Source organism: Dermacentor andersoni, chromosome 1, assembly GCF_023375885.2.
Source record: "Dermacentor andersoni chromosome 1, qqDerAnde1_hic_scaffold, whole genome shotgun sequence".
Taxonomy (NCBI): domain Eukaryota; kingdom Metazoa; phylum Arthropoda; class Arachnida; order Ixodida; family Ixodidae; genus Dermacentor; species Dermacentor andersoni.
The window spans coordinates 110,717,603-110,742,779 of record NC_092814.1 but is presented as its reverse complement, the minus strand read 5'-3'; the positions used below and the strand labels follow the sequence as shown (position 1 = coordinate 110,742,779).

General features: G+C 51.5%; 1 protein-coding gene across 2 annotated transcripts in view; it reads right to left on the bottom strand.

Moving 5' to 3' along the window:
- L (zinc finger protein Lobe) overlaps window positions 1–25,177 on the bottom strand; it is a 172,564-nt gene that overhangs the window by 24,330 nt on the left and 123,057 nt on the right. The window lies entirely within an intron of this gene.

Genomic DNA, 25,177 nt, shown 5'->3' with positions numbered 1-25,177 from the left:
TTTGTCTCAGAAATGAAATAACAGCTTTTTATTTAATATTTTATTTTCGTCGCGCATGTTTCATTCCTCGTACAAAGCAGAGCTGTCAATGCCTATAATAATCGTCTCCTTTGTGGTTAGCTCGTCTGCCTCTGGCACCCATACAGGCCACTGCAGGTTAAGTGTAATATAGCGACGACGGACCATGGGTTTGTGAGGAAAATTGATGACACAAAACCACTATACTACGAGACCAATAAATGTTGTCTTGTTTAAAGAGATGATCTATAGTGCCATATTATAGTGCCATACCATATACCATATATAGTGTCATACCATATTCAGGGGCAAAAAAGGGATTGCATATTGACTAGATGGGAGAAAGGAAAGGTCGGAGACATTTGCAACAGCTGACATAACTTGCGTTCAAAAAAAAAGTAAATAAATAAATACGAAAAACAGTGATCCTGCTAAAACAGTTTGAAAGCAAATCCGTTAAATAGGCAAGAAGTTTAGTACAGCCGCTTAGCAGTTTGCTAATATGTTTGGCTTACTACAATATCACTGGTCGCTGCAGTAAGGTGTGTTCTGTACAATAACCTAATGTGCACCACACATACCGTACAGTATACCGTAAAGTGTAACATTACATCACGGAATTCCCGTAGTAATCCCGTAGTGATCACGTATCCTATGCTTGTAAGACTTATTATAGACCTTCAGCCATAACGGCGGGCCACTGTGGAAGATGAATGGCCCGCCCGCGCGCGTTGCACAGTGGTGCTTTGTCTCGAACGAGGCGACATACGACGACATAGGTTATAAAGCTCAATAAAACAAGTAAGGCAAATAAGCGTCTACTAACACGACGAGAAGTCACCGAGTGGTGGGCCACGAAAAGAAGACGAAGGCCCGAAGAGAGGAGGCAGAGACGAAAGGCGTTAATCGCGACTAAGCGCGACGTTACTTGCAGGGTAGCCCCATTAGTGCCCTCGCGCACATTCGAGCCGCCCTGTCCTCCTCCTCCACGACGACGAGAGGTGCACCCGTCCCGGGGGTCGCCGCTGCCAGAGGTGGATCGCCCCCACGACGGCGAGACGCCATTGGCCGGTGGCTGGCCAGCCAGGCCGTCAGTGGGTGGACGCGCAGAAGGGGCGCGCGCTCGCCCTTCTGGGAACCGGCGGAGACCACACAGCGGGCCGCCGATCCCTGGGCGTAGCGCCCGGGACCTTGGCTGCGGGCCACGTGGGCCGCGGGGCGTCCGCGTGATTTGCGCGCGCCGCTGCCGCCAGAGGCCGGAAGAGCTTCTCGGTACCGGTCCTGCGCGCCAGCCGTCCGGCGGCGCGCGTCACAGTGCGGCCCCACCTGCTCTCGGCGCTTTATTTACGAGGCACCCCAGCCTTTGTGCTCGCGGCGTCTTCTTCAGGCGCGCGCGGTCTTCATTAGGGCGCCCGGCTGGAGGTCTACGAACCCGAGGAGACGCGCACTCCCGCGTGCAGCCACGCGCGGGTGCCCTTCCCTGCACGCGCGCCTCCCTAATCAGGCCTCGTTAGAGCACGCGCCGAGCGCACCACGGTGCGAGTCGCGGTCACCGCGGGTAACACGGGAGTCCCTTAGCGCCCTCACAATGTGTCCCCTGCGAGCCGCGCGCGCACAAAAACGCTACGGGACCGGCCGCCGGGCGAGCCTTCGGCGAAAGGAAGCCGGGCAGTGATGAATGCGTCACGATTCTTCTTGGGTGTTCGAATGCCATTCCCAGCTCTGTCACGCTCCCCTCTCCTATATCGGTACCTAAGTAGGGCCGCCGCTGTTCACCCACCTCGGCGCTCTTTTACGGCTGAACCAAGGCTAGGTTGAGCACTGCAGTGGTATAGCGCTCGTTTTTGCCCTTTCGGACAAATAGTGAAAACCCGCGTTGATGCTACGTGCGGTTTCCTCTCATCCCTTTGCGTGCCAAACACACGAATCGTTTGCACGTGCCCTCGCATGAGCCGATGCGTCGCTGGTAGGAAACCGTGTCTGGTCTAATCTCACGACGCATGTTAAGCGCACAATAAGTTCCACTCGTGTAGTTTTTAGCGTCGACGTCAGTCCAAGAAAACAGTCCTCGACCAGTCGCGCGAGTCGGTGCGCCGGGCTGATGCCGTCATTTGCCCAGGTGGGCGGAGGATGAACCGAGGGCTTCGATCGCGCTCAGCCTGCAACAGCGTCCCGCAAGGCCGCGCGGCGGAAGAAGCCGGTGAAGGAATCCCGGTGCAAGGCAACATCTCAATCATGCAGGCTCCTATTAGTCGAGAATGGAGGCTCCCCCCGGACTGATCCCTCCAAGGCCCTCGGCATGCTTCGGCGGGCACCGTTGCCGTGCAGGAAACTCTCTTCTTTCAGGATTAGCGCCCACGCGTCTCCGGCCGGCGCCGCGCGAGGGGAGAGCGCGGCGGAATGGGCGAGCTCTAATCCCGGCCGCCGTCCTCGCCGCCCGCGACGCAACAGGTTCCAGGGCGAGCGCGTCTCGTACTTCCTGCATGCGCACGCTGGCCGGTCGCGCGGCGACGGTGGTGGCCCGCGCGCCGCAGCTGTGCGCTCGGCCGGCAGGCGCTATCCTGCTGCTGTCAGGTGGAGGCAGGCGGGGGGCAGGCGCTTTCGAGAGGACGTGCCCAGACTGCGGCTTGTCGACGTCTCTCCGAGAGCACAGGGCGCTCCTCACCACCCGCGGTGATGACATTGTTCTGTTAGCGGATGGCCTAAAAGGATATTCCGCTCTCAGACATTCAGCGCAGCGCGCATTTGTCGAGGTCCGGGCGAAGATACAGGTTTCAAGTTCACTGAAAGCAAATCGACCTTCACGATGTAATGATACCAAACAGCCAGTATAGTGTGGTTTAAAGAGAAGGAGAAAACTTGAACAAGTAATCAAATGTAAAGGTCATAATGAAATATAAAGAGCCTGAAGATGCGATAAGCTTAAGGTTGTGCGAGCCATGTGGAAAGGAGTCGTGATTCCTGGACTTGCGTTTGGAAACTCGGTGATGCGCATAAAACCCGAAATTCAATCGCGGGACTGTTGAAAGAGCCGTCGGAAGATTGGCTTTAGGTGTGCACTTAAAAGGTAAAAATGAAGCAGTATACGGGGAGACGTGGACTGGGCGTTTTTACGAAGTGCGAGAAGCTCAGAACAATATCTGCTTCGAGAAACGACGCGAGATGTGTGAACAAATAAAGATAGGTGCCTCTTATATACTTAAGCACCTGTATAAAGAAAAATGTTGATTCCCAATGTAGAAGACGAACAAGGACACTAACCAGTAAGTAAATTACGTAAGCGTCGTGGACAGCGGCAGTGAAAAGGCATGGTAAACATAAAGCCGTGCAGAGATGCTGAGACAGCATACGTACTGCACAGGCACGATGGAGAGGACGCTGTATCGGAGAGAGCGAAAACAGAAATTAATTATTTCTAACTATTCGAACCCAGACCAGGGTGTCTATAATGACTCGAAGCTACGGGGAAAGTTGCCGATGGAGACTATATCCACGCGTAACGCGGGGAAATTTTGTTAGCACGCATGTCGCAGTATATGCGACCATGTGTAAATTAAGGTGTGAAGACCCAGCCCACGGACTAAAGGTAACGAGTAAGTAAGAAAAGTAAGGGAAATTGAAATGAATCAATGGGGAGGATGGGGGGGTGGTGTAGAAGCTTTAGTAAACTACGACTGGAGTATCGGCGGCGTAAAGGTAAAGAAAAACACGGAGTTAAAGGAACATTACTTTTGTTTAGGGTGTAGAACGATTTGATTGTTTGCTAGGCAGTAATTCTGAAGAATAGTTTGATTGTTTATTCATATGCAATATTTAAAAGAAAAAGACGACAAATTAAATTAAGCTCGGGGGTTCTACGCGCCAGAACCGTGGTCTGATTATGAGGCATGCACGCCGTAGTGGGGGACTCCGGATTAATTTTCACTGTTTACCTAGGGTTCTTGAACGTGCACCCAGTGCACGCGGTACGTCGGAATGCGGCGGGGATCGAACCCGCGACTTCGAGCTCAGCAGCGCAATGCCATAGCCGCTGAGATACCGTGGTGGGTCAATATTAAATTAAAGAAAATGTTGAGTGAAAGAGAAGGGAGGCAAAACGGTGGGATTGTAGAGGCATGGGATAGGCACCGTAACTGCCTCACAGCTTTGCGGGAACCTGACGTATTCCTCGGCAAATAGAGGTCAAAGAAAGGTTATAAGGCGCTGCGTTTCTTTCTTTCTTATCTTGAAGACGTAGCAAAAAGCCACAAAGAAAATCCAGTTTGATGGCAACCCTGTTTTAAAGAGGAAGCTTATAAAATCCTTCCATGCACCAGCAACCCACTTAAACCCCCAATCACGTAAATACGTGAAAATCCTGAACGGTTAACAGGCGATCCCAATAATGGAAGGTAAATATTTTCATCCGCCCAAGAGTAGCACAAAACTACAGAAAAAATAAATAGAACATGAAGTTTTCTATTGTAAGACGTATATGTTTCATTTGTATACAGCTTCGCGATACTCTTGTGTCGATGACAATATTTCCCTTTCGTAAAAACTTCCACCACCCTGCAGGCTTCCGCACAACTGATTTGCCGTGACCACAATAAGCTTCGCTTTTGAATTAACTATGTCCACTAATTAATGCCATTTGAGTGGTGCTTGGACACAACCTCGCAACGCACCATGAGCTTCAATATTCGCAATTTATGCGATCGATAACGCAACAAGTGAACTATACGGTACCATATGTGGCCACTAGATGAACTGAGGCGAGTTGCGATGCGAAGCACCGTGAAGAGGAGGAAAAAAACAATACGCAACGGATCGTACTCGAGTCCGCGAATTCCTGTTATCAACTATTTTATTCGCTGTTCGTATAGAAAGCGCTCGATCATGGCCCGAGCGAAAGCACCGAACATCTATCGGTCGTTTCGTGACGTGTTGTTGCAAGGAGATGAAAGCGGTCCCTGTATACAATCCCCGGAACATTTCAATCGACACTGTATAGTTTCTTGGATTTCTTCGGGCGCAAAAAGGCATCTAAATTTCGACAGTTTTTGCCACTTGTTTTCATCCTGTCTTTGGATGCCCTCTCATAGCTGCGCTGCAGCCATCACAGTGAACAGCACGTGAGCTACATAGCCCGCACCGAACCACGCGCCTGTTGTGGTGATGTTATCGTGCAGGCGACGGGGTGCACGGCGCGTGGGCGCATGCAGCGTGAACGCGCACGGCACCGGGGATTGGATCGACGCGAGTAACGCAAACCCACGCACATTTTTGGCACTTAATGATAGCTTCATCGGTGAGTTCTTGTTGCCTTCGTCGACGTCCGACTGAATATTCATGTCAATTTAGTTCATACTCAGAGCAAACATAATTCCCATACAGAATTGCTGACTAATTTTTAAGTTTTCTAAATTTATTTAGTGGCACATTCCATGCCTCTTCCACTGTAAAGGTGAAATTCAAAGTTCTATTTCTCTGATGTTAGTTCACTAAGAGAAGCTATATAGCCGAAGCCAAAGTCCTTTATATGGTCTAACGCTGATAACCAAAGAATGACAAGATTGAACAAATTTGTCTGCCGACTTTGGTATGTAGGATGACCGATATCATAGGGCATATATGTATAAATATGCGGTACATTCGTGAACGGCAGTCGGTAATTACTACAATTATGAAACACAATAAAAAAAAAAAAAGAAAGAAAGTAAGGAAGAAAAAAAAATCATTTTTGCTGACCCAGGTTCACAGCAGTGGCGCACGTCATATACAGCGGTGCAGTTGCTTATAAGCTTCCCAATTGACTGACACTTATTAATTGCCTACTGGTACAGTGTTTAACGCCACGAAACAACACATAGACTGTGAGAGTCACCGGAAGGTTCCAGATTCATTTCGACCACCTGAAGTTACAAGAAATGATCGCCTCAAGCATTTAGAACATTTCGACTACTTGTTGCAATAGCGAGGCGGAATACGGTCAGTGATCGATGCATGTCGAGTTACCAGGGATCCTGAGACTATCCCCATGCACTTTCCAGATATACCTCCCGCAAATCAGCTGAAAGATAGGCTTCGGAGTTGTGCGTAAATTTTTTCTTATGGTTATCAAGGAATGCTTTCAAGGAAAATAACAGGGAATTTTATAAATAGCATCCCCTAGCGGCTTTTCATACCCAAAGACGCGAACTCCCCTGTACGTCTTTTGCGTTCTTTTGTACTCTCTGCGAGTTCCTTCGTGCGCCTGGGCGATAGCGTCGGTAAACTGTGGGTCCCCTAATTCTAAAACTCCCTAATAGTTAAAGGCCGATATGCTTCTCCTCCCCAGTAAAATTGTGCCATGGTATTGTGCTTGTGCTATGACTTCTACAAGTGCACACGTCTTGAGCGGATACCGGCTTCAATACCGCGATTGCAATCTGCGTGGAAAATTGTCTAATAAATGTGAATCAGTGAAATCTGTTTATATTTGCGATTATCGCGCAATTGCTGATGTGCCGCCACTGGCTACGCATTTTGCCCACTAAGAATTTTAATTTTGTCTGAAATTCTCTATTTCTGATAATACTCGGAGACTCCGCTAAAACAGAATGATCGATATAGCAGCTAGGACCTACCTATTACGTTTATGGAAGGCGCCTTAATTAATAACTAAATCTTCCTTGATATTATGCATCTGCAAAACCATAAGCTCAACGACTATACACACCGAAATGAGAGGTCCTGAGGCAGCCTTGTTCGTATTATTCTGCCATCGCCTTGAATGTCGCAAAATTCAGAAGCTTTATATAAATTAAAGTGCACGCGCATATACTGTATACACCATCGCAAGAGCAAGAAGCGCGATGAAAAATAAAATGAGGGTAATACACAAACGATACGTATTGGGCGGTCGCTCTCTCTCTCTCTCTCTCTCTCTCTCTCTATATATATATATATATATATATATATATATATATATTGTTACATCGTTGCTTATGTTGCGTATAACAGATTTCCTAATTTTGTGGCGATTCTATATATCAAATTTGTATTTGTTTCACGATTTCGTTTCCCTATTTTTTTATTCAAACTTTAGCATTCGCTTGCAGTCTTATTAACCTAATTTCTCGATGTGTATGTAGCTCATTCTCCTCCTGGATATATATGCAACGTTTTTAAAGGTGCATTATCAACATCAACCGTACCAAGCTGTAGTTTCCCGAGTCGTATACACACGTCCCTCGCAGCGTAACAGTTTTGCTGTTTAAACGTTTTGTCAGTCATTCTGCACGTGTTACACGGTCGACCGATCAACAGTGAGCTGGCAACAACCACAGATAAGATGGCACACTCAGCATATTAAATGTGGTATAGATATATGTTGTGATATTCGGTTTACAAAACCCCACTCGAGGGAGAAATGCAAGCAGATGTGCAGGCACAGTGCATGTGCAGCTGACCACTTAAATGTATTTGTGACTGTCGGGCGTAAAGTAGAGTAATATCCCTTCGTCCACGTACAGCTGCTCCTTTCAGATTTCGAACAAGAAAGCTGAAACGCTGAAAAAGGAAGGTATCCACCCAACGCGCTGAAAAAGGAAGGTATCCACCCAACGCGTGCATTTAATGCGTATATATATAGCGTCCGCTTGCATAGCCCCACTCACTACGAATGAACTGCATCGAGCAGTGCGTGTGCTGCCATTGTGCTTGTAGCAACCAGCGCATTTTCTGCACACAAGATTTCGCGTTTCCACTGTGGAGGAGAACGAAATCGGAAAATGCGCGCCTTTAGTAAGATATATGCGCCGTTTGGAAACTGTCCGTCGAGGAATAAGGTTGACACTCATAAGCTTCAACGGTAAAGACAGCCTGTTTGTTTTTACAAAAAAATTAAACTGTAGAGATAACCTGAAATGGACAACATCGGAAAGCATACAATGCGCATGCGGACGTACGTACGACTGCAGTGTGGCTACGGCTCGACACGGCGAATGTGGTAGTTTTGGTTGCGGAGAGAAAGGTACACCTTGACAGGTAAAATCTGGAAATACATTTTGCGATATTTTTTAATTCAAACTTGGGCATTCAGCTATTCACGAGTACAGCACGACGAAATAAATAAATAAATAAATAAATAAATAAATAAATAAATAAATAAACCTACTGGCTTTAATTTTTTGCGATATTATTGGTCATGCATGTGGCGTTTCCCACATGCATATTTTTTTTTTTTTTGTATTCCGTACCGATGCACATTAATTTTTTGTTTGTACGCCTACCGACAGAAAATATCCTTAGACGCCAAATTTCTAGCGTAGGCTGTAATTTTCGCAATAGCTACATCTTCAAGCACGTAAGCAATATGACTTCATGAGTCACATCAAGTTGGGAAATTACACAAGCCCAGCTCGCGCTAATTTCGACAGTCGTACACGTATAAGGAGCAAACGCTTGTTCACTCGAGTTATCCAGCCGAGAATGCGAGCTTAATGTATCGAATGTTTGAAGGTATCAATTTTTGTTCTTTCAGTCACAGCGGTCGCCGTGCGACTTATGTACTCCTATAAGTACACCGCACTCCTAAGATACCTTGATGACAAAAAATTCAAAACAGTCAGTATTCTAAAGTACAGACTGGAGACAAGCACCAACATTATAAGAGCCCACATTTACTAATACATGCAGTGCCAGCCGTGTCATGCTTTAAATAAAGCAAACGCACGGGCCAATCTCTGATAGATACAGAGAGAAACACGAAACAGAGCGATACCGCAAAATTCTGGACATCTGTGCTTGCAATTTTCGCAGTTGGCGGACCGCGGCGTTCAGTATATACCAAGGTACACCTTTTCAGTACATCCGTCATAAAATTGTATCATTCGATATTTGCAAGACAAACGCAAGCAGGTAAAGCAATAAAACGCGAAATACAAAGGGCACTCTGCGCGACCAATCAGGGAAATGACCGACGATGAAGCGAAAAGATAAAATTATAGGCTGGAATGGAGCCAACGAACTCATGTTCGAGATGTATTCACATATCCGAGACCAAACCACTAGTCGGCCCAGTGCGCGGGCAGATTTATTTAGTATATACTATACACAATACCACTCCATTCTGTGACTATATACGCTTTGAAAGCCGCGGCTGTGGGAAAAGTACCAAGCACGCCGGACACAGCGCTCTATGAAGGAAATGAAAGCTGAGCACTCCTAAGCTCCACTTCTCGCACTATATACTTTCTTCGCAAATCGTCATTTTCTGCACAAGCTTTCACGATTTCTGCAAGTGCCTTTGAAGTTAGCTTATGAAAAATACATGCAGAACATGCAAATTAACACATGTGATTGACTAACGAATTTAAGATGACGGTGAATCTAGGTCGGGCTATATTGTAATATGCTTCAGTGGTAAATGGACTCATCACCGCGTGTGGGATGCGGCACCAGCTCGAATCGACCCAAAGTGAGGCGATTATAGACTTGTTCTATACAATCGCTTACACCATTGCTTCTTGCCCTTGTCATGTGTATATGCTCACCACTTGTCGCTTTAAGCGCTAAAACACAGGCGCACGTGTGGGTGTCTTGCGTCGTGCCACAAAAGATTGCCCACGCATTATCGCCCAGTTACGCACCTATCATACTGATCACCAAGTTTGCCCGACAAACTCGATGCACTTATAACCGTTAAACACTGAACTCTTTAGATTGCTCCTGAGCCCGTATTCTGCAATGACTATCTTCATTTACCAGACTTTTTGCCTTTCGTCACTGGCTAGCCGGTAGCCGTACGTGTCCCCGCTATTATAGAGGTATCGGCTACTCGGCAGGACGGATACAAGATTAAAAGATTCGAAGGAAAATAATCCTCATAAATTAAATTGCCTGAATCAGTCAGTCAAATAACTTTATAGAAAGGTCCTGCGAGTTTGTGCGACGGGCAAAAGGTCCCGCATGATTGACGGCCAGGAGTTCTTGAGTCCTGGCGACTTCCTCGAACCGCTACACAACCCAAAGTTGATCGTCAAGGGCAGAGCTGATCAACACAGTCTCCCAGCGCGCGCGGAGGCGATTGCGACGGTCTGCATCCCCATTTACTATTTGTTATGCCTCGACGTTCCCATAGTATATGCTTTAGAGTGGCTCTCGAACCACAGTTTATCTGCATTTATCTGTCTCGCATATGTCCCTGGATACCTTCAAATATTTTCTTCGCCCTCAAACTGTTCAATTGCTGAACAGTTTCGACGGCGTACTGCACGGCTTGCCACATGGAATATTTATTAAATAGCTTACCCAGTCACACCTCTGTCTCAGAGTATTATCATGTCGTTGCCGTTGCGATATTTTGCTGCCTTCTTCCTTAGCCTTGCAATGCCGTTTCATGGCCTATCTGCTCCTACTATATGTCTTGCAAAAGACAATAATATGTATAAATGCACGAAACAAATAGACCCCATCCCAGTAACCTTGCAAGCGTTCGCATAAAAAATTTTACCACGGGAAATGGTACTGCCGCATGCGTGGACACTTGACTAGGTAAGCATTTAACCTATAGTTCCTCGCCTAAATTGCGGTTAAGCGACTGTGTCATTAATTATTTCGGAATCGCGGCCACGAGGCGCTTACATCCAGCGAGATGAAGAGAGAAATACAGGGAAAGGAATTGAGGTTAACCAGAAGTATAATTTTTGGTCCCCGTATTTAAGACAAAGGTTTTACGCTAAAGCTGTTCCTAAGAGCAGATGCCGGTCAATGGTGGTGTTGGATGTTATAAGGCTGCCAGGCGATGGCAAACAACACTAACGAACTAAATGATTCGCGAATCCGGCCCTGCACATCCTTGTCGCCGGCATCCTTGCACGGGAAAAAGGGTTTACACTTAAATCCAGAACTTTTGCCCCTCGTCCCGTTCTATGGCGCGTGTTCTTAATGCGCATCCCGGCACAACTTCACACTGTTGTCAAGAATCCAGAGCGAGAGAAACACATATTTGGTGGGAGAGGATTCGCGGAGAAATCGCGCAGGCCGGAGGGCTAAATGTGGCCACGTCGTCTGAAAGAGTTATGGAGCGTCAGCACACAGCGGGGCAAGCTGCGCCCGGCCGATGAGGCGCACCTCCCCGTGGCTGCACTTAGCTGGCGCTGCACGCTCAGCGGAGAAGCGGCGACAATGCGCGCCACTTTCGCCGTCTGTGGGCCGCCCGCTGGCGCGACAGCGCGCCCCTGTCAGCGCCAAGCGGCTCCGAGTTTTCACTGGAGAGTCCAAAAGGACGTGTAAACACGGCTGCAGATACACTGGAGCCTTTCACGGGGCAACGGGATTGAGAGGCAGCGGCGGCATATGGCGGGCCGCTCGCGCACGCGAAGCGCATACACTGCCGGTGCCGCTGGACAGGGCAGGGAGGAAAAAAAAAAATCTCTTAATAGCTCTTTGAGGTTCACCTTTTTCGGGCCGGTGGGGACGGGTTTTCCGAGTGGGCGATTCCACCTTAAAGGCGGCGGGTGAAAGCGGCCAAGCTCATGGCGCGATGGTCTCTTTGACGGGCCCACCTGCAGGGAGAACGGCTTGCGCGCCCCAACGGGACATTGTGCGTCCCCCCAGCCGTCCTATAGCGCCTTGGTGACAGCAGTGCAGCTCGTGCCACGTCTTTGGGAAACCCTGACAGCAGCTTTTACTAAGCGGCCTTGCCATCGGTTCGAGTCGCAGTCCTTACTAGAGTCATTTGCATGCATCGCTCAGCAGGAGTCGCTGTAAGAAACGTTGTCATGTCGCACATTGAGTCCCTCTTTTTCACTGCGCTGCAGTGAATGGGTGTTAACAGTACGATTTGAGGCTGCTGTGAATATAGGACGGATCACACGGACGGACGTGTCAAAATGTCCTCAGGTAAACGCCAGGCAGCAGCCTCATGCTTGCTTGCGGCACACGATCGTACGCTTTTTTCCACATTTTATTTGCTTGTGGGGAGTGGGTAAAGGTTTCTATTAGTCGGGGTGAGCGATTTTATAACTTGCTTCAGCACTTTACGTTTCGAGCGCTGTTTGTGCGCGGATCTACATAGACATAGATGCTATCGCATCCTACTCATATTGCAACTGTGAGTTTCCACGTCCCCACCAGTCGATTTAAACGGCGGCCTACGTTTTTTTTTTTTTTTTTTTTTTTTATTCAGTTCACTTTTGATCAGTATACGGTGTACCCGAGGCCTTTCGACGTGGCTCTTCGACATGGAGCGAGAGTAGCAGATACAGTGCGGCCAAGGGCGCGCTGTCAACGAGCGGACGGGCCCATGCAGAACTGTCGTGGAACGAACAACCATGGGCGGGGAGGAATCGCGATCGTTTTGGGGAGGGGGCCGTGGATCATCTCGGTGGTGGTCGACTGATGGCGGCCACAGAGAGTGTCGCGGCCGTATAGCGCGCAGGTCATGACGCGCGCGGTGGGCGTCTGTGTATAAGACACAGCGGCGCGCGTGCGGCCGCCGGCGGGCGCCCGTCCGGCGGGGCCTTTTGATGGCCGGGCCGCCGGGGGCGATGCCGTCGCTCTCGGGTGCGTCCGCCACTGGACGATGGGAGACGGCGGCCGCCGATCGTCTGGCGTGAGCGCGAGATCCTGGGTGGTCGGGCCGCTTCTCCGCGTCCCCCTCATCCTCCCTCCCCCTGCAAGCAGCCCAACGCCCCGGCGGTTGTCGGCGGCGGTATTTCGGCCGGCCCCGGGGAAGGTAGTTATTTCTAAGGTGACGTTGTAATTTGAGCGGGAAGGGAGGCCACTTCCTCTTGTTTAAGCGACGGCCTGCGTGGGGGCTCTCGTGCCGGGGCTGGCCTCCTCGGACTCTGACAGCACGGACGACGGCTTCATCAGCGCAGCTGCACAGCGCGGCGGATTGCTCGCGTCTCGCCCCTGGAAGGAGGCCGCTGCTGCAGTGCGTGCACCGGACCCACTCGGGGGAACCGAGGCTCCGCGATTTGCAGTCAGTGAGAGAACTCGAATCCGTTGAAGGTATCTCGCGGTGTCGAGCATCCCGCGGAAAGCTCTGCTCTGAAAGTATGGGAGACACTACGTCTCGCCGCCGCTGAGCACGACACACGAGTTCGATAGATTATCCATGTTTATTAAAATGATGCGAGCCTGGAAAGTTTAGGCCATCGAAGGACCGGCTATACCACAAACAGATATAAATGTGAATACAAAAAAATATCGATAGGAGTCACGTCCGTCCAGCCGTTCATTGGTGGAATAAAAGGAGAAAATTTTTAAAGTGAGAAGCATAAGCGCCCGTTCACGCTCGCAACAAGTCTGTGCTGTGGGACTCGGAATATACAGTAAAGAAATAAATAATAATACAATAATAGGAGTAACAAGATCACAAGGAAAGCTCACAGGCATCCTGCAAATGAGCTCGAGCACACGAGGAATATACGGCTCTGCGGTTTGCCCACGAAGCGAAGGTAGACGTCAGCATATTCGCTGCTGCCACATAACAGGTGTAAGCTGCTGCGGAGTCACGCCGAATACATCGCGAACGAATTGCTTCACGACGTGTTCGGGATGTGCTTTGCGAGTCAACCGTGGCCAACGCCGGCTCCTCTGCGGGCGTAGCGGCAAGGTGTCGCGCTGGCCGAGCGTGCTGACACGCATCGCTAGCCGGCGATCCGACGGGCGCTGGGAGAGCAGTGCAGTAATGACAGACGCTCCCATCGAGCGCGATTCGGTGGCGCTGGGACCACCGCGCCCCGCACTTTTGTTGCCAAAACAGAGGTCCCCCACCTCGGAATGAAACCCGCACAAAGCGACCCGTCCGCCCGCAGACCAAAAATAAGCAATCCGAGCGGCACGAGAAAATTGTTTCCTAACTACCGCCGGATGCTGCCGGCGGCGGCGCAGGGGCGATACGCGGCTTCCAGTTGGTCGAGGACCCCCCGCAAAGGCCCCGCTGCGCTGCCCCTTTTTTCTTTAAAGCGCCACTAGAGGGAGGAAGAAGAGGATCAGCGTCATCTGGCGTCTGCGGCGGCGGTGATGAGTCCCGCCGAGAAAGCGCTCTTGAAGAGGCCGGCCGATAATCAACCAGCCGAATGAACTCGTTCCGGCTTCCGGAAAGTGGTCGGCGCAGATCGTTGCGCGACAATGAGTTTCGACAGGCTCTCGCCGCGGTCCTTGCGGAGACATAAGCGAGCGGAAGAAAGCGCCGCGTCCAGGAAGAACGCGCCGAGGAATGGGCTGCAGGGAGGCGCGCACCGTGCCACTTCGCCCAATTGTCAAGCTCGACATCAATTATGACCGGCGCAAATGACGCCGGCCGGAAGAAGGGCCACTGTTTGAAAGACTCATACGCGTGGGGCAATCCACCGCACGATGGTGCTTGCGTCACAGCGACTCGGTGCGAATAGGAATTGGGGAGTATACGAAATGCTCTCGAGGCATATACTGCGGCCCGTTGCAGCAAATCACGGCACTCCGTTTGCGAGGCGCAGAGCACATCTTCCCCCCCCCCCCCCCCCCCCCCCCCTGTCTCGCAGGTGCTGCCGCGTGGGAACAGTCATCCTTCGGGGCGCCGTATACCGCTCAAGTGTGAGCGAATGTTCCTCAGGCTACTTCATGTTTCTGGGAGAGAACCGTGCCAGAGATATGTGAGAAGTGTGGCTTGCCGCCATACAGATGCAAGGCAATAAACAACGCGCGGGAATCTTCAAAGTAAGGTATTAAGAGTGCAGTGCTCCCGACCAGAAGCAGAGCCGTCCATGTAATACCTCGCTTCCCTGTTTGTTTCACAAAGTAAAGCGTCGCATTTCGACCTCCCCCCCCCCCCCTCTTCCTCTTCTATATATGGCGCACAGCGGTGTAAAGCTACTTCGAAAAATGTAACATCCTGTCGCTCACTTGCCCCCAGACGCAGTCAAAGAAAGCTTGAACGGACACTTGGAATATTTGACGACCGCCGCGTGTTTATTACATGTGTATTAGGAGTTCGATACACGTAATGAATTTTCTTCACAACATTTGCGAGGCTGCACGTAATGACATTAATTCTAAATCTTCTCGCTTCTAATAATTGCAGTTCGAAAAGCGCCATGGACTGCTCTCCTAAATTGCGCAGTTTTGGCCGCCGGAATCGCCCGGAGAATTCTTCGGCGCGAGGCGCTTCGCATGAACAGCCGAAACTAATGGCAGCTGAACTCCGGCCATGCCTTGGCTGGACCGGCGAAGGAACGCGTAGCCTGGGTGGGACCAGTAAAAGAAAAGAGCGAGTAGCGCAGGAGCGCCGAGAGAGCACGGGGCTGCGTGGGGACAGCAAATGGGCGGCCCCCGGTGCCCGCTTGTTTGCTGGCCGCGCGAGAGCCTGCAGCGGTCGCGAGTGCCTTTGTCGCCGGCAGCGCCTGCGGCCGGGTCCATCAGCGGCCAGTCCACCGAAGGCGTCACGCCGAGATGGACGGGGAAGAAGCGCGCTCGAGCGTCCAGCGTACTCCGCCGGGGACAGTCAGCCCCCGGACTTTAATGAAGGTCTTCGGAGAGTCTCACGGGAGCTGGCGCGGGCTCCGGTTTTGTTCTCGCGTGGGGGCGGCCCCGAGCACGCCGGGTGGCCGCCGTCGAACGACGACGCTTCTGGTCCGCCGCGGCGCCGCCTTCCATTTGGCCACGACCGAGCCAAGGTCGGCTCTCAATGAAGCGGGCCCCCACCTTTCAGGACTGTCGCACCGTCGTCTTGTTTTTATTATTTCCCGCCCTGGGCGTATTCCCAGTCACCACGGCCAACGCCCGGGCTGGGAAGCTCAGAGAATGTGGCCCGCGGAAACTGCAGGCACAACGGCGTCGACTCGTCACCGACTCACGGGGCGGCGGCGGACTGCCGGGGCGAGGCTTCTGCGCAGAGAAGACGACGGGCAGGCGGGACACCCGCGGCACCACCCTTGCTCCCGGACGGCCACGCGAAGCAGTGCACGCAGGTGCAAGCCAGGCACCCCTCGCGGGGCACTGACGAGCTCCTGCGGAATGCGCGTGTTGCCTCGAGTCGCCGCCGACCAGAGGCGTCGGGGCCTACGCATGTGACTTACGCCAGGTCGCCGTCCTGGAATAGGGGGCCGATCACCTGCGCTGTAAACATACGCACTGCCGCTCAGTGCGCGCAACAAGAGTGGTGAACTCAGCGGCACGTCATCGCCTGAGGAGCACAGTTTAAATACATATATTGCCTATCAACTGCTGCGCAGAGACGCGCGACTGTCTAGACTGCAAGCGAGTCAAAGCTTCCTCTATCCAACCTTTATTATTTTCTCTCTTTCGACATCCGTCTCGCCGAAACTATCCGCCAAGCCACGCCTTTCGCAGGCAGAAGCTGAAAGTCCTTACTTTCAACCATTCTCTGAGTGAGTTCAGTTCAGTTCAGTTCAGTTTTATTTCAACGTGCTTCAAAGCGTATGCCAAGTTTACAATATGAACACGCCTTGCGACTCTATATATACAGCGCCGGTTCGTTCGGAAGAACTAGCTTCTTCCTCCTTCTCTCTATGCTGGTCGCATTTTAATGGTTGCCGTTAATGTGCTCCCTAAACAAAGGGAAGCGTGGACGGAGTGGGGACAGCAGCTGCTGACCTGTTGTGGTCGCGCAGCCTCGGGAATGCGGCGGGTGTCCCCTCACCAGCTGACATCTCGCGATGACCAGGTTCCCACGTGAGGCCAGGCGGCCCGTTAGGCTCGCCTTGCCCACGGAACGTCTCAATCGCGCGGCGCCACAAAGCAGTTGCACGAGCCCCCGCGGCGCGCGCGCGCTCCCCAGGCGTCGGCGGCGCAGGCCCCATTGACCTTTCGATTGGGGGCGGTCGCCGCAACGGTCGGCCGTCCAGCTGCAGCCCCCGTTGTGGCCGCTGTTCAGGCCGCAGCCGGCGGCCCATTTTCCGAGACGCAGGCCTTCCAGCGAATTGGACATTCATTACGTCCCATTTAAAAACGGGGAGCGTCCCGGGCACGCGGGGGCTCGATGACAGTTGCCCTGTTAGAGCGAGCCTCCTCAGCGCGGAGAGCCGTCGTCGGGCCTTTGTTGCGCGCCCGAGTGGCTCGACTCCTTGTTCGGCACTCGGGGCCCGCCTCCGAAGGAGCGGCCCGGCCGAGATGCGTCACCGCGCGCGGACCCACTGGTCTCGACTCCCCCACCCCATTCGCTATTTTTCCACACTCTACCGTTGTGACGATACAAAAAGAGGGCGCTGTACAAGCACGGCTCGCGCGCACACCGTGTTTCCACATGACGGCCTAGTGTGCAAACAGCAGATTGATGCGCCAGGGGCAGCGTATATACAATGCAAAGGCATTTGCTCGGAGCTGCTGGACAGACATACGCGGAAGCACTCGCAATAGCGGCCACTTTTCCCGTAGGCCCTTGGCGAGAAATCGTGGCCCCTAAAAGGGTGCAAAGAGAAGGGCAACTCCTGGGTTCCCGATGGCCGAAACTATAAGATACGAGTCGTGGGTCTTTGTATTTTCGCTGGGGCTACTACACGCGCTTCAGAATTATACCACATTGTACAGTGTTAAATTATGTTAAGCTTCCCAGCTGTCAAATGGCGATTGAGAATTCACATTGGTGACTTGAAACCTTGTCTGTTGGTCAAAAATGGTTGTGTTCGAAGAACTTTCTAAATCGCCGATCCAACCTTTATTATTTTCTCTGTTTCGAGATTAGTCTCGCCGAAACTATCCGCCAAGCCACGCCTTTCGCAGGCAGAAGCTGAAAGTCCTTACTTTCAACCATTCTCTGAGTGAGTTCAGCTCAGTTCAGTTCAGTTTTATTTCAACGTGCTTCAAAGCGTATGCCAAGTTTACTTGGCATACGCAAACAGTGGCCCTTCTTCCGTCCTCATTGCCGACTTGACTGAAGTTCAGCGTTTATGCACTACTTGTGCGCTTGCTTTAATTCTGCTTCAATGTAGGATACCTTCGGCGGAACTGACCTACTCTGACAACTACGTTTAGAAAGGCAGAGCTTTTACTAAAGCCTTTCGCACCGGAATGTCCGACGGCGCAGCTTGCGATCACTGCGGTCGCCAGGGAACGACCGATCGTATTCTGTGCGCACTGTCCACGGCATATACCATAAACAGAGGCATTCACTTTTCACTGCACTCAACCTCTTAGACGACAAGAAATGACTTTGCAACAAACTCGTCCATACTCGTTCAAAAAGGTGACACAAGCATTTCCGTGTATATTTTACATCATGTAGGGGCCGCCTTCTAGTACTTTCTTTCTATGCGCCCCCCCCCCCCCCCTTGATGCTTCTGTCCTCGACTTCTTAGTCGAGGACAGAAGAATTTTTTTCTTTCTCGCCGTGCAGCAGGGTAGCAAAGAAGCTACTACCGTCTATCAGCACCCCATGCTTTTCGCTTGTCCCTCTGTCATCATACTGAGACCATCAGTGAAAACAAAAATAGCCCTTTAAATAAATTCCATATGCGCACAGCTTGCCAAGAGCACTTGTCACAAGAACCACGTGGATGGGAGATTACGCGTGCACTGCTCATGCATTCTGTATGAGATATATAGTTCAATGAATACGAAAAAGAGAACGAGCACGAAAAAAAGCACAAACAAGACTACAGGACCTGTCCTTCTTACGTGCTCATTTTTATTTTTCTATTCATGAACAGGCACCTACTCGCCAAAGAACTTATTTCGCAGAGCTGTATATGTTTACTGCATTGCGAGCGGGACCATGACAGAACTCTCACAATATTGTCGTGTTGATGTTTCTTATCACCCACCCACAAAGGAAACACGAAAACTAAAATGTAGTCACGGACACTGCACCTGGCCCAGAAAAAAAAAAAAAGAAAATGTAACTCGGCATTCATATTGGTAGCATATCGGTAAAAACGGCTGCGTAATGCGACCTAAATGCGGTCGAGCATCCAGGGAAAGGCTGGACAATAAAGAGCGTATATATCGCACCGCTTGCGCAAAAGCAGATCAAACAGGCGGCTGAGTGGGCACAGAAAGGCCTCGGTTGTCGGCGCTCGGGAAGCAAGGCATCACACCCGAAGAAGCAAAACCCAGCAGAAAACGAGACAAGGATAAAAGCAGAGCGCCGGGCCGGGAGCAGAGCGGCGGGCCTCCGCTACACGCTTGGCCGCAATCGCAATCAAGCGGCATGGAAAAGCCGCGCTCGATCGGAGCTCTCTTGCTCGCGCGAGGAGGGCTTAACCAGCGGGCATCTCCGAGCTGACGGGACACAGCCATTTGCGCCGCTAAATTGCAGGAAACGAAGGGGATCCGCGGGCGGCCCGCGGCTATGCACACCTGGACACATCGCCCGCAAGGTGAGCTATGCCTGCAGCCGCGCGCGCGCGCCCTGTCTCGCTGCTCTCTCAAGAGAGACAGGAGCGACGGAATTACGTGGTCTGGCCCGAGTCAGGCCGCTGGCCGACCGACTCGAGAAAACCGCCGCGTTTCGTCAAGAACGAGCGAAGCGAGACTCGCCGCGCTGGACCGCGACTCGGAGCCGGCCCTCTGCGGCGCACGGACGGCGGTGCGCGCCCGACGCGGAAGCGAAAGGCGGCTGCGGCGGGTGTCCGCGCGCAGATTGTTGTGCGCCCGGTATATCGTTCCGATTCGGTGTCACTGCTCAGCGTGTTATTTACTTTTTACCTCCCTCTTATTTGCTCGTTCTCCTTTACGTTTTCGATGATTACAGAAGCCAGCCCAGGCTCCTGTGTCTATAAGACAGGGGCACCAAGAAAACGCCGTTCTTGATAGTTACGAAGGGAAAATGAGCGACATTATCACCTGTGGTGGAAGTGAACCAAAAAACTTGCAGACCACGAGGAACAAACGACGGAACGTCGTATAAACGGTGTAAAAGTGAATGTAAGTAGATAACAGAATGCAATGAGTGCCGCTCTTATAAATTAATAGGGTGACATTTTACCATCGCGAGAAGAAGTTCAGAAACTATGGCAGACGGGGAATAAGTTTTGCTCTCTTTCTGAGCGGTTGCGTGCCCTAGAATTGGGACATTCAATATACAACACGCTCACGGAGTTTTTTCCATTTGATTCCAGACTGCTCGTTCCATAAGGCTAAAAAATTAACTCGCGGCACTCGTATAGCCTTCGAACATTTGTTCATACGAAAAGCCTAATTCCCCGATGTCGCGCAGGGGGAGACGGAATGGGAGAATTCGAGCTACCGTTCTTTTTTCGCGATATGGCCTATTGTCGAACGAAGATATCCTTGTGGCGAAACTGTTCGGTGTAACCGTATACGTAGCAAAAACGCACCGGAACAGTCAGAATCACCACACGCTTGTCTGCAAGGCGACGTACGCAATTAAGTCATCCTGCATGCAACTACACACACTACCGGAGCCTAAAGGCGCTAGGCCGACCATAAGGTACGGATACCTTTCTTTCGATGTTATTCCTTATATCGTCCACCGCGCCGAGAACGGGCCGATCACTCTCATATGATGTATAGTCGCGGAGCGCCACTCGAAGCACTGACGAAGCGCGAAAAGGATAAAGGAATGGAATAGGCTCGTTTCATCTATATTACCCCCCCCCCCCCCCCCCTAATATACTTCATCGCATCATTTACCTAAATTGCCATCAGCACCATAATAATAATTTTTGTCGTGGAACGGTCAAACGCACGTGTGGCAAATCCGAGTGCTCTGTTCGGTCCGTTCAGCCGGGAGATTCAAGATATGCTCTGTGCACTGCAGAGTTACATCTTGCTGTCACATATACTGAACTCTTCGTGGCTAAACCCAGTCTTGCCGCAATGGTCGGGCTGTTTGCTGCACAGCTATACGTGTAAACGAACGATAGGTCTGTGACAATGTGCATGTTGTTAATTTGATATGGAAAAAAAATCGCTGGTTTTGCCGAGAAATCGCATATTTCAATTTCGACGGGCCTGCCAAACAAGATTTGGTGGGCAGGCCAGTGAGTGAGAATATCGTTTTGATTGAAAATACGGCCGTTGTGGGCAGACGAAAGCCTCAGCATCACCCGGGCCGGTGCTATACATACACGCCGCCGCGATTGACGGGCGACCAATGATGAACCATGGTGCTATATAGCACGAACGTCGTTCCGCGGCAACGCGCGGCGTCCATCGGGGCTGTCTTTAAAATGGTGCCTGCAGTGCAAGGAATGTCGGTGGCTCTACTTGGCCTACTCTCAAATACTGGCCCCGATGTCTTCGTGCTTTTGGGCCAATGGAAACGAGGACTGAAGCCGAGCTGATGGCGTTAAAGTCGGTCTTTCTGGACTCATCTGGCGCAGGTGGTCGGTGGCGCTTCTTAGACTTACCGGCATTTCCCCCCCCCCTCTTTTTCTTTTCTTTTCTTCTTTTTTTGCACCGTACGGTTAATGAAACATAATAGTCGAGATCAACTCTGGCATTGAACATCTTCAGCCGAACCTTGAATGCAATGCTGCTTCCCCACTCTCAGTTCTCTGGAAGCGCACTTTTCTTCAATTCCGTTTCCTTCCGCTCTTCCCGCCTTTCCAGTGCGTTTGAAGTTTGCATCAGCAAACATAGCAATAAATAGAAACCAAAGGAGAATAACCTGACGTTTCTCTTTGACGCTGGCGCAGTGACAAATGTGAATGCGCAAGTGCATGTATAATGCAATTTTATCGTGAATGTGATTCAAAACAAGCGGCCGCTGCTGTTCGTGCACAGCGAGCGAAGCAGCAACCAGCAGGTGTCCTGCTGCACCGGCAAAGGCGAAAGGCGAGTCCCCACAGAACTAGAGACGAGTTCCTCATTGACTGCAGAAAAGTTCTCTTAAATTGACAGCAAACGACATAGACAAGTAGTTCGCGAGCACGTCAAGAGATAGCCACTGGCAGGCAGACAAAGCGGAATCCAAAGCGAGTGGCCTGCAGTGACGGAGCTCGTTATAGCTTCGGGCGGACCCAGCAGTGCCCATCGGTTCCAGAGGTTCCGAAAACGGTTGGTCGTCTATGGCGATTGCCCGCGCGCGCGTGAGGGCCAGAAATTTGTGTCCTCCGACGGAGCGTGAGAAGCGACCCGACCAGCCCCCGCGATAATTGGCCCCAGCCAACGACCACGCACTGGCCGCCAAAGATAAAGCGGGGGAACCCAAGGAGAATAGGCGACGTCTCCCAGACAAAGCGCACGGATTCGCGCGCGCCACCTGGCCAAATAGCATTATACGCAGAAACTCGTTAAAATATGGCCACAATAACAGCGGCGCGCAGCGCGCCGTAACCCCGACGCCACCTGCCCGCCTCCCTGCTAACGAGTGCGATCGATAATCATCGAAGGGTCGTCGATAATACGCGCGATTGTCTTTGGCGGCTTTGTGCCGGGATGTCCGGGTGATGCTCGCCGTTGCGTCCCGAGGCGTCCTCGCCTTTTGTCATGTAAAGCGCCCGATTGTCGTTCGGCCGGGGAGCTCTTCGGCGGAGATGGGTCGTACAGTGTTTCACAATGTGGCGCCGGACGCCCCGGAATGCCGAAAACGCCGCCGCGTGCGGCCAAGGCCCGCGGCCGCATGGGAAATGCGCCCGTGAGAGCGCCCCTGCCAGCTCGGCCTGCTTTCCCGCTGTCCTTCTTGGCGCCCACGCGAAAGAGTGGACTGTCCGGCCACAGATGCACTGCTCCCAGGGCGAGTCCGAGGTGATGGTAGCCGTCATTGTTGGACAAGAAACAATTATCATAGTAACCACAACAATGTGTTAGTCTTCAACAGGAGGCTCGCAGCGCAGTCTGCGTGTGTCGAAGTACCCCGTCTCCTCCAGGTTACCGCAGCTTGAGTGACCGAGCATTGAATTCAGCAAGTCGGCACGGATTCGTTTCCCCAACACAGTGCAAACTAAAGGATGACAAAGAGAAGACACACCTAAAAACGATAACACGTGCCTTGGTGTTCTTTTTTTTTTTTTCGTACGTACTGCTGTTTTTTCGTGCGCTTTGTGTTTGTTGTTGTTCAGTTTGCGCTGTGTTAGGGACATTGAGGTATATAGTTCTCAACGCAGAGAACTGCCTTTCTGCCGACAGATCACAATGTAACTGCGCAGGAATGTCGACAAGGAAAAGCTCTAATAGAGACTTGAGGGGATCCTTTATCAGCCGTAGAAAGGTGTATTTGAAAATCATGATCGATGTGAACGCATCTGAATTACAATCCTGTAGCTTATAATGCATCGCTTTTAGGTTATGTTACAAAAATTGGGGGGGGGGGGGGGGGGGTTTAAAGAAAGGTTGAAACTAAAAGTACACGAGCCTGCCTCTTGGAGTTGGTTTCCGCAAGGTGCAAAACTGCGGTTTCAAGCGTCGCCGATCTGATACACATTTTCTGAGAATGACTGTTCGATGAAAACCGAACAGTACGCATGTTTTAACCAAAAATAACCTACATATGCCTATAATTATGACTTCAAACAGCATGCATATAGTTGGGAAACTATTTTGATGTCGTAAGTATAGCATGAACGGGCGAAGTAGGGTGCGTGCTAAGTGACACGTACCATTACGATATCATTAAACGCGATTTCTCCAGCGTTATACGCCACGCATAGTACACGTTTCACGATATTAATATGATGAATTATTAGTGCAACAGTGATCATTTGATTTACTTACTGCGGTACTCTGAACTATAAAGCTATCTTGATGGTTCCAAATTGCGCACACTGTGTAGTATATATGTGAGGTACTGTTTCGGTCGCGTTTCAATGTGCACAAATCTTCCCTAGAATGCACACATTCACCATATTAACCATATTAGAAAGAAGGTTGATTTTCGATGTTCCGGCTAGAGGTTCTAACAGGGAGCACACCGACCAGTATCGAAATTCGTGCCTAAGTGCCAAGGTGACAAACGCTCTCATTGTCGTGCCGCACTGCCCAGGAGTCCCCGAGGCGTTACTTTCAGCCAATGAGCGTTGACAAAGGCATCGTCCGGAGGCAGTCTAGCACAGCGACGGCACATCGAAGAGACCAATTCTTTGCTCCGACGCGCCTTCTGGACGTGGTTTCCCGAGACCAAGTTTCTCTTGTTTAGCGCGTTTCTTTTGCATAGCATCAAAAACAAAAGCGTTCCTAAGAGAGAGAGAGCGAAAAGATGCATAGAAAAGTTAAACAGAGGCAGTTCCGGTTCGCTACCCTGCACGAGGGGAGGGGGCGTTCCTATAAGGAAGGGAGCCTTGCGTATAGGCCTGAGCTTTAGTCACAGCGAGATTATAGCGCTGCAGATGCTCTTTCCAGCGTGACGACCGACCGGGAAAACGGCGTTGGTGAGTGTCCTCACGGCCATCCCGGACCCGAGCATCAATGTGATACACGTCTGTGCGCGGAAGGAAGGAGCGGCAGATGAGCGGCTGATTTGGAGGAAGCAGGGGACGCCAAGAAACGAGTGCACCTGCCGGACAAGTGGCGACGCGTGCCAGCGCGCGCAATGAGCATCCGGTGCGCGTGCGGACCGCCACGCGCGACACACAGACCGAGCAGGGCGCGCAAATCCCCGAAAAGAAAGAGAAACGAGCTTGGCATAATCGGCGAATCCCTTTTCATTAAGGGCGTCCAGCTGCCTCCCACATCACAGAAGGCGGCAACTGCTCGCCCCCGAGGTGCCCGCCACGAGCAGCATCCACCTGCCCGACGCGCCGAAATAAGGCGCCGCGTCAACCAAACTGGCGACGGATCGCGCGGGCAAGCGCTGTCCAGATGCGCGGTGCATACAAAACGCCACGCCTGGGAACCGCTCGAGCGCGCGCAGTCCGCCGGCAGCTGCTTGGCACCGCGCGTCGCGCCGTTGCGAATTTGATGGGCGCCAAGGCCTCAAGCCGCCGTTGGTGGGGGCAGATATTGCCAACACGGGCCATCGCAGCTCGCCTAAACTTTGCCGACATTCGCGTTGTTACTATAACCGACAACGCTGCCGCCGTGCCCGGCTACCGCGCGTTGCCCCACCGTAATGGCGCCTACCGACTCGGGAGTTATGGCCGGGGTGGTATATAATACAAAACAGAAAGGACCACAAGAGGGACGATTGCGTGCCGAAATGCTTCGAGGTCAGTGAGGGTGTTTGTGCTTTCTTCGTTTAATGACCAGGTGCTGTCTAGCACTTTTTAACTGTCATAGACACAGACGAACACTTAAACGCGAAAGGCGGTCGGAAAGTCCAATTGTGCTGCATCTTTGGCAGCTCCTG